Source organism: Narcine bancroftii, chromosome 2 (genome assembly GCF_036971445.1).
Source record: "Narcine bancroftii isolate sNarBan1 chromosome 2, sNarBan1.hap1, whole genome shotgun sequence".
Classification (NCBI taxonomy): domain Eukaryota; kingdom Metazoa; phylum Chordata; class Chondrichthyes; order Torpediniformes; family Narcinidae; genus Narcine; species Narcine bancroftii.
Window position 1 is genome coordinate 167,042,486 of NC_091470.1, and position 8,655 is coordinate 167,051,140.

Genomic DNA, 8,655 nt, shown 5'->3' on the forward strand with positions numbered 1-8,655 from the left:
TAAAACTCTTCCTTTCAATCCCATATGAATTCACAGGGTTACTGTGGTAAACCACTGTAACGTATAATTATTTTGTCAAGCGTACCTATTTTACCTGTGGCCCTTCCCCACAGGCTGCTGTGTAAAGGTGCAGGACAACCGAACAATAAGTATGTACTATGTTCTCAAGTGAATTAAAGCTTACTGGTTTCTCCCCAATAGATCCTGAATGATTGATGGTTCATCAGTTATTTCTTAAAGTATCACCATTCAGCTGGGGCAGGAGATGCACTGCTTCTCAGTCACAAACATTTGTCTACAAGTACAAATAGTGTGCAGCTTAACTAAATGGCAAGCATTGGTCTGTCATGGGAAGACACTTTCTCACTATTCAAACTGGCTTTGTTACCATATGTTACTGGTATTGATAAACCTCCTTAAAATGGCAAAAACACCACAACATTGTGCATCCAGCAAAAGTTGGTAACAAGCAAAAGTTTGGCAAAATATGTAGGTGAGAAAGACTTGACATGAAACAGTGGCTGGAAGCCATTTGGCCTCTTAGGTTTTCTCTGTCATTTGACAAAGATCATGGTTGATCTTGTTGTGTCCAAATTCCATCCAACTATGGAAACTATTTACCTCCTTATTAAATGTATTAAAAGTATTCAAAGACTCTGTTTCACCTGTTTGTCTGGGTCAGTAGCAGAATGTCTGGTGCCCTCACACTGACCATTTGTGTGTTCACCCATGACTGCATCGCCAGATCAAGCTCCAACCGAGTCATCAGGTTTGCAGATGACACGATCGTAGTTGGCCTATCATCAGAGAAGAGGTGGAAAATCTGGTGTGATGGTGAGAGAATAACAACTTGAGTCTCAACATGGACAAGACAAAGGAGATTATTGTGGACTTCAGGAGGTCTAGGGATGACCAACCTCCTCTAAACATCAATAACTCTGCAATGGAAAGAGTAGAGAGCACCAAGTTCCTTGGAGTCCACTTAAGTAGCAACCTATCCTGGACATGCATCTCCTCACTTGTCAGGAAGGTGCAACCATGACTGTACTTCCTGAGAAGACTGAGGTGGGCAAGGCTACCGGCCACCATCCTGTCAAACATCTACAGGAGCTCTATCAAGAGCATGCTGGCTGGCTGCATCACAGTGTGGTACAGTTGCTGTAGAGAATTGGATCAGAGGACCATTAGAGTGGCAGAGAGGAGCAGTGGGGTCTCTCCCCCCCCACTCTCCCCTAATTGACATGCTCTACCAGGATATAGTCAGTCACTAACAGGAAATTGGAAGAGGCACTGCTGACAAGGAAGGGTATCCTGGTCAGTTGTTGGAGGTTGTGCCTAAAAAGATCGGCAGCAGACTGGAATGTACACAGGACTTTAGCTCGTAATATGGACAGAGGAGGGGTGTTGTGATGTTAACTGTTAAATGATGCTTCATATCATCTTGCGACCTCAAGGAAGGGATTTTCTCTGTATAAGTACTTCTGGTACTTTAATATTTATCAAATCCTTAGTCAGGACTGGCTGGTTTTAAATCTAGATGGGAAATTGAAGTCACAGTCCGACAACAGGTGCACACTGAAGGGCCAAGGGATTCCAGTCTACCATTAGAGTGCTCAACGTCTTTCCATGGTCCTGCTGGAGGTGTCTGTCATAGCTATCACATGTCAATATCGTGAAGATAAGGATGTTAATTTACTTTTTCTGTTATTCTGCAACTGAATTTGCAACCTGAAAAATGTCAGCTACTCTGTGTTCTCATGCAACTCTGCATGAGGTGTGCAGGAGGGGATTACAGTTACAGAGTTCTGTGTTGTGTATTGGCCTATGTGTTGTCTGGTTTTATGTTGAAAAGTGACAGTTTGCCGTAGAGAGCCAAGGTGAAGGTGGACTGCAGAGAGAGTGGGAGACGGACTGAGCATGATCTAAACATTTCTGCACTTGGACAATATACCACCATTGGGGGAGGCTGTGGAGTGGAAGAAGGCCCAGAGCATGAGACATGGTCTGGAGGATAGTTGAGAATGTTGGGATTTCAAAAAGGATGAACATTCCGAAGGCAGCCAGAAGGATCTGAACCAAGCCCGTGGTTCCTCTCTCTGCAAGCAACACAAGACAACTTTGAATTTTGTGCTCACTCTCAAAGATCTTTTGGCTTCAGTTTACCAAACAAACTGAATTTTGTTTATGATCTTTGCTTCGGTTGAGATCAAAGTTTTGTGAGTCTTGTGTTTTATGTCTAAGTTTTTTCTGTGGGCTGGTTGGAAGTGTGGCTTAGACTTTAATTACACATGTTATATTTAGGCTGGGGAATTTATTAGTTTTACACTGTGAAAGAGATTTGCATAGTAACCAGTGGGCATTGTTATAAAAGGTGGAATTTTGAATTAAAGTTTGAAGGTGAATTTTTGTTAATAAAGAAATTGTTCATTTTAACCCCTGGGTGATATGCCTTCTTTGTGGTTGCCAGTTTGATCTTGTAACAATTACCAAATCATTTAGTTTTGATATTAGAGATCAGAGTCTTCCAACAAAAGGAGATCTTCCATGCCAATACCAGCACCTCCTTGTAATGGTGGAGAACGCGGCCCTGATGCAGATCAGGAATATAGTTGTGGAGAGTAGGGAAACTCTTGACATCCTGGCTCAGATTCTCGATGAAGATGGTGACCTTGGACGTTAACTGTTCATTTCTCTCCATGGATAATATCTGACCCACTGAGTCCTTCCAGCTACTCTTTTTTTTAATGTGGTGAAACATAAAAGACTACAGTTCATGGTGATTGTTGTAAAAATACTAAGATGCTAGAGGAACTAGCAACATATTGTGACCGTAGGAGGTAAAGATTTATAACCATCGTCTCAGGTCAGAGTTTGCCAGTTTGAGTCCAGTTTTATTTAAGTGTCTGTAGGGAAGGAAGATAAAGGAGCCTGAAGCAGGGTTTCAGTGGTGGGACATTGTCTTCAATGAATGAGTAAAGTCACCATCATTTCTCACTCCACAGATGCTGTCCAACCTGTTTGGTCTTTTATATCGACGACTGACAGGAAGCCCACAGAAGGGGCTGTGCAAGAATTTACTACGCAACTGTGACCCAATGACAGAGAATGCCACCAGTTGCTGGGTGAGTGATTTTTATTGGCTAGAAGATGCTATGAAAGGGACGGGGTTGGGGGGGGCGTGGAAGGAGCAGTTCCATTTCAACATAGCCCAACATTCCAGCCCTGGACAGCAGCAGTGAAATGGATCCAAATTAAAATAAGTCTTCAGAACTTGTAGTCACACGGGGAATCGATGACTTTGCACCAATCCTCACACGTTCTCATGAAGTTCCCGGCAGTCAGGTTTGAAATAATTGGCCGGCAGGAAATGGGTTGTAGTCAGTTTCTGCGGCTACCTCACTTCCTCAGTTGACTGGCCACGACAGGGAACCAGCATTTGCTAACCTTGCTTTCAGCGCAGGTCACTCTGACAGCAGCTGGGATGAGGAAAGATCAGTGGGAGAGTATATGGGACAGCAGAACCTGACAAAAGGCCAGTGAGGTGGTGTTTGGGATGCCAATCAGTTGTATAAGATGCTTTATGCTACCGTTTCTGTGCCTATCAGAGAGGAAAGCGGTTCTGGGGATAAGTGACGGAGTGACTGCGTCTGCAGTCCCTCGCTTCCCTCGGTCAGTGAACACAATCATTTTTCGAGTCTGCAATGGTTTGAGTTGGTGAACAGGTTCAAAGCAGCAAACAGCTGGAAGGTGCTTGTGGAAGATTAGCCACATGTTAGGACCACACTATGGCTCGCTCTAATTCTAATCTCATCTGACAGCTGTAGCCTTTCCAGTAGGAGTGTGCGGATAGTGAGGGAGGAAGAGACCGAGAATGTTTCTGGCTCACACTGATGATTGATCATCAACTGAAGGCGATTCTCGAATCTTGAGAACTCGGAGACTAATTGAGGAACTGTGAAATGAGGCCTGGCTGTCTGTCTCCTTCCTGGTCACTTCCACCTGTATCTAATGAGTCATCTAGAGACCGCACTGTTTAACTAGCCCCTAGCGTCGATAGGTTGTGCTTTCCACACAGCACCTTACCACTTAAACAGATGATAAGGCCATAAGGGTTAGGCTTCCAAACTTAGTGCATATTTTTTTGGATCTTTTAAATTCGGCTCCTGGATTCCAGACAAAGCATTAAAAGCATAGAACTGCGAGAGGAACACAGTATGTCTTGGAATGTACATAGGAGGTAAAGATAACCGACGCTTAAAGCTGGACTCCTTCTTCAAGGTATACGAACACCCTATGAGACCTGATGTGTTCCTCCAGCAGTTCTGTGTTTTCATTACGCTCACCGTGTCTGCCTTGGCGGTGTCATTTACCTTTTGCAGGGCTTTACACTCAGGTGTATTGGTGTTCCCATGCCAGTCTATGATCCAGCTGGTCAGCAGATTTTCCACCACGCATCTGTAGAAATTTGCCAGGGTTTCTGGTGTCATACCAAATCTTTGAAAACTCCTGAGGAAGTAGAGGCGCTGACGTGCTTTCTTCACGATGCCATTAGTGTGTTGTGTCCAGGAGAGATCCCCCAAGATAGTGAGTCCCACCCTGTCCACTTCTGATCCCCCAGTGATCACTGGATTGTATACCTCTGGCTTTCCCTACCTGAAGTTAACAGTCAGCTCCTAAGTTTTGGTGACATTTGTGTGCAAGGTTGTTCGTGGTGCACCATTCAGCTATGTTTTCAATCTCCCTCCTTTCTTTAGACAACCCACTACTGTTGTATCGTTGGAAAATTTGTAGATGGTGTTATTGTCATACCGAGCTACACAGTCATAGGTGTAAAGTAAGTAGAGCAGGGATCTAAGGACGCAGACCTCTCATGGTGCAGTACTAATGGACATTGTAGAGGAGATTTTCTTACAAATCCTCACTTATTGTGGTCTGGAGGTGAGAAGATCCAGGGCCCAATTACACAGTGGGGTACATTTAGGCCCTGCACAGCTGTTGGGTGTCCCTTGTTGTTTCTATTTTCACCTAGAATCTCCACTTCACTCAGGAGATAGCTTTTCGCAGGTCATACCCTGTTACTTCTATACTGATCTGGATCTCTGGGTTTAAGGCCCGTGACCTGGCTCTCAGCAAGTTCTAGATTTCATTGTTCATCCAGGGCATCTGGTTGAGGGAAATCCTGAATGATTTAATGGGGACAAACTCATCCACAGGTGTTCTGATAAAGTTCATGACAGCCCTGATGTAATCATTTCAGATCCTCGGTTGAGTCCTTGAATCCACTGACTTGAGGAGGTCCTGTAATCATTCTTTAGCCTCCTCTGATCACCTTCTCACTGTTCTGATCTCCAGAGCCTCTCTTTTTAGGCTCTGTCTGTTTGAAGGGAGAAGGAGCTCAGGCAGGTGATCCAACTTTCCAAAATACAGTGTCAGGAAAGAATGGTAGGCCTTTGTTATCTTGGTGTAGCCGTGGCCAAGTGTGCTGGGACCTCTGGTACAGCAGTCACATGCCGGTGGAAGTTAGGAAGGATTTTCTTGACACTGGCCTGGTTAAGATCATCCTGGGCTGTCTCTTGTTTACCGATCACATCTCTGCAAGTGCCTGTTTGTAATCAGCATTGGGAGGGATATAAACTCTGGTGAGAATCACTGTTGTTCGGGGTAGATAGAAGGGAAAGCATTTAATCGAGATTTGCTCTTAGGCAGCAGAGCAAGGGTTGACATAACTCCAATGTCCATACATCACCCAGTATTGACCAAAAGAGCAGAATCAGTCTATGAATGGAGAAACTGTCTGGTCAGATATCGGTGTCCAGTGTGTTCTCTGCTAGCCAGGTCTCGCTGCAGCAAACAACTGATTTGTCTTACCCGTCCAGGACTTGGATGCAGAAATGGATCAACATTTCAAGCTTCTAACTGGAAATGAGCTTGTGGGTGCTAGCTGCCTTTAAACCCTAAGGTAACAGGAGTACAGGCTTTGACAGGAGTTGATGAGGAATCATTCTGCATGAGTGTTGGATGGTGTGACTATTTAGGGCGAGCTTGTATTTTGTGGATTAGGATAGCATATATCCAAGAACACCTCTGGAAATTACAGTTCATTGTCCCCTTCTGTGCTGTGTGGCAGGGTTGAGTGTTTCATAATTGCTTTTCATTAACACAATATGATCGACATCGTAAGGTCGTAGAAAACAAGGGTGGAGGAGTTGTTTCTTGAGAGGTATTTGACCAGTAGTGCTCCACCAGGTTCACAGCTGGGATCTCAATATCAGGATTTTTAAAACATAATAATGTTTTCAATGAACATGCTAATTATGTATTCAACATATCAACAACGAATAGCCCCGTGAAAATTTCTAACATTTAAAAACTCAAAATTTTTGTATGATCTATATGAAAATGTATTTAATTGTATTATTCACCAAGACATAGTTAAAAATCTTTGCTTGCTAAATTTATTTTTTGTTAAATTTAAAATTAATCTCAATTTATAAATTTAAATTTATCATACAGCTCAGTGACAGGTTATTTCCGCTCACGAGGCCATACTGCCCAATTACGCCCAATTAACATACAATTTCCGGTAAGTTGTGAGTGGTGGGAGCCCCAGGAAAAACCCACGCAGACACAGGGAGAACCTACAAACTCCTCCCAGAGAATGTGGGATTCGAACCCTTGTCCCAACAAGTCAACCCTGACTTTACAGCATCCCCAAACTTAACCAGGAAGTGCAATAATGAAACAAAAGTGCAAAATCCTTGGGCGCATCAATGCACTGGAGATGACAAGTTTCATCATTCCCAGATAGGGATATGATGGTACGTGACTTGTTTGCCTGCATCGCTCATCAAAGTTTTGCTGTAGAAGAAGAAGAATATTGACATGAACACATCAAGAAATTTGTTGTTTAGAGCAAATATCATTATAAATTACATTAATAAAAATCAGTGCAAAGAAGAAAATTGGAGGTAGCATCTGTGGTTCATTATCCATTCAGAAATGTGATGGTGGAGGTGAAGCGACTGATTTTGAGCTGTTGGGTGTTCATTTTTAGATTCCTGTACCTTGTTTCTGGTGGTAGCAGTGAAAAGCTGTTTATATCGCCCACTGTCTTTAAATGGCCTTACATTGGCTGTTGGAATTGCCCGCAATCCATCGGAGTTTGCCATTTCCAACAATCGCTAGATCGACAAACGTCCTTGGTACAACGTTACTTACTGGCAAGTTGATTTCTGTAGCTATACGTTTGAGTTGTAATAGTTCTGAATGGGAATATCTGATGATTCCCATTGGAACGGAATGCATCTTTTTTTAAAATCAGAAATTGGAGTATTGCATGCAGTTCTGGTTCATGCACCACTGAAAGAAAGCAGAGTGCAGAAGGGGGTCATTGGGATGTTGCCTGGATTGGAGAGCATTATTTGTTAGGAGAGACTGGACAAGCTTGAATTGTTTCCTTCGATGCATCAGAGATCAAGGGTTGCCCAGATAGAACCTGATAGAAGAAATTCAACCTGTTTAAAAATTTTAAGAGGCTTCGTCAGGGTAAAGAGACTCCTGTTCCCAGAGAGGGAATGTCAAATATTAGATGACAGAGGTTTAAAATGAGAGGGAGAAGGTTTCAAGGTGATTTATATTGCAAGTTCTTTTGTGCACGGTGGTAAACAAAATGCTGCCGGAGGAGAATAAGAATCATGTTGAAGAGTACCTAAGACGCACTAGAGGAGGGAGGGATATGGCTTAAATTCAAGGAGGTGGGATTAGTTTGATTGGCATTCTGGTCAGTGCAGACATCATGAGCTGAATGATCTGTTCCCATGCTCCACTTCTTTGTATTCATCTCCACAACACTATAAGTATTGTAGGACTGAGTTTCTGGGGGGAATAATGTCCTGCGTTCTCCAACACAGCAATCGAGTCTACATATGGGAAGGGTGTTAGGGTGGCAGGGTTAGCATAGAGGTTAGTGCAATGCTGTTACAGCGCCAGCGATCGTGTCCAGAGTTCAAATCCCATGCTGTCTGCAAGGAATTTGTACCTTCCCCTCGTGTCTCCATGGGTTTTACCCGGGGGCTCCTGTTTCCCCCCATCATTCGAAACGTACCAGGCATTGTAGTGTAATTGGGCCGAAATGGGCTGTTACTGTGCTGTATGTCTACATTTCAATGTAATACAAAATGATTAGCAGAAAATAATGGGAAGGCACAAATACATTTTATGCTGTTGCTGTGCTGTCCGCAATTTTGAAATGTTTCCCAAGGTCCTGTTTTGTTTGCAGGTCCCAAATGAAACTCCTACATCAACAATAAACTAAATGCCCATGGATGTTTGCTGCCGGCTAAATAAACTGGTACTGCATCACGCAAGAGGAAGTTCATCATAAACAATCTCAATTGACTCAATGGAGATAAATGATTAATTCAAAAGCTTTTTATGAGATTGTGTATAAATGTGAAGCGGCATCACAAATATCTGTTGACATTTACATTTACAGCATAATGGTTATTTTGTGAAGGTAGAAGGTCACAATGGAACTTAACACATTCCACACTAGAAAGCAGTGTTGGCAAGATCCATTAGCAAATGCTCCATGCACTTGTAAGCAGTTCCTTCATTGAATGTTTTCCAGTTTCATTATTGTCATGTAATTAAACT

General features: G+C 43.1%; 1 long non-coding RNA gene across 1 annotated transcript; it reads left to right on the forward strand.

Moving 5' to 3' along the window:
• The first annotated feature begins 2,087 nt into the window (after nucleotides 1-2,087).
• On the forward strand, nucleotides 2,088-8,398 carry LOC138752512 (uncharacterized). The gene is made up of 3 exons (XR_011350714.1): nucleotides 2,088-2,216; nucleotides 3,003-3,122; nucleotides 8,279-8,398. It is a non-coding gene; the product is annotated as an uncharacterized lncRNA (long non-coding RNA).
• Nucleotides 8,399-8,655: the final 257 nt, after the last annotated feature.